This window comes from Castanea sativa, chromosome 11 (assembly GCF_040712315.1).
Source record: "Castanea sativa cultivar Marrone di Chiusa Pesio chromosome 11, ASM4071231v1".
NCBI classification, from domain to species: Eukaryota; Viridiplantae; Streptophyta; class Magnoliopsida; order Fagales; family Fagaceae; genus Castanea; species Castanea sativa.
This window is the reverse complement of record NC_134023.1, coordinates 4491085-4492500: the sequence shown is the minus strand read 5'-3', so window position 1 is coordinate 4492500 and position 1416 is coordinate 4491085. Positions and strand designations below refer to the sequence as shown.

Sequence of the window (1416 nt, the reverse complement as noted above, 5' to 3'; positions counted from 1 at the left end):
AGGGTTTTTGACCTTATAGACAACTCCTCCAGAGTATGGAATCTACAATTATTGAACCAAGTCTAAAATTTTGAGGAAGCCAAGCAAATCAGCTCAATCCCCATCTCAAAAATGTGGGGGAAGACCAGCTCATCTGGACCCCTTTATTTTTCTGGCACATATACTGTCAAGAAGGGATACCAACTGATAATGGAAACTCTAATCAAGAGACAAACTACAATACAGACAAAAGGAAAATTTGGAAACACCTTTGGAATGTTGGCAGCAATGGAAGCAATACAACATGCAGTCGGGAGGGGATTCACAAGCATGATGATTCTAACCAAGGCTGACAAGGAAGCACCCTAAAATATGGAGAGATTCAATCCTAGAAGAAGACATCAATCATTGGAAAGATGCAGGAAAAGCAATAGGGTGCATTGTAGTTAATGATTTGCTAATGGATCATATTAGAAAATGGGCAAACCAAACTGCTTGTTTTTGTATAAATCATGTGGAACCGTAGTATTTGTTTTCTTTTGTGGTGTAAAAAAATAAAAATAAAAATGATTGTGTACATGCTGGAAACAGGTGTACTTGTGTATGTGTTCGATTATACAGACTAAGTTTCAGATCAAGGACATTGGTCCTTCAACAAATTTGCTGGTCTAGCAAGGTAATCATTTTTGTACAGACAAGCTTCCAGCTTAAAATTTTTAATTTGTGTAGCAATGGAAGTAATACTAATCAAAGTTGCAAAAATATTGCCATAGGAATGGTAGTTGACTAGTAGATTGTTGAAAGACCTTTCAATCTGTGGAGTACTGGTTTAGTCTCTATTTTGTTTTATGTTTCTCCACATCCTTCAGGAGTGAGGCTTTCTTGTCTTCGGGTCTTTATCCATTCTTCATCAATCCAAACAAAAGAATTGAAGGAAGAACTTAAAAATTGCTACTCCATCATAGCAGTTGACAACATTTGTTTACAATGTGAAGGAAACTTCTTGATCAAAACCTTCTAAGTGAGCATGGCCTTGTATATTCATTTATATGACAGGTTTGCTACTAACATGCCTAGCTAAGTTAACCGAAGCGGGGGCTCTAAAGAGATGGAGCATCGGCCCAACCCAACTGGTCCGACCTAAATGCTGCTCACAAGCTGGCTCGCCCTTTCCAACCCAATGGTTGAATCAATGGGCTTGGGCGACAACCCTGGGTCCACTGGTTCCTAAAGCGAAGGGGAATACGTGAGGCCTGCTTAGTTTTTCTTTTCCTTTTCATATTGCAATATAATAAAAATAGAAGATAGAATAAGTCAAGAGTTGGTAGGTACTATCGACTATCGAAATCCGACCTTAGCTCAGTTGGTAGAGCGGAGGACTGTAGTTGGTCTCTAACAGACATCCTTAGGTCGCTGGTTCGAATCCGGCAGGTCGGA

General features: G+C 39.5%; 1 non-coding gene across 1 annotated transcript; it reads left to right on the top strand.

Annotated features, from left to right (window-relative positions):
• Window positions 1–1327: 1327 nt before the first annotated feature.
• On the top strand, window positions 1328–1416 carry TRNAY-GUA (transfer RNA tyrosine (anticodon GUA)). Its single transcript is given in 2 exon segments — window positions 1328–1364; window positions 1381–1416. It is a non-coding gene; the product is annotated as a tRNA-Tyr (tRNA).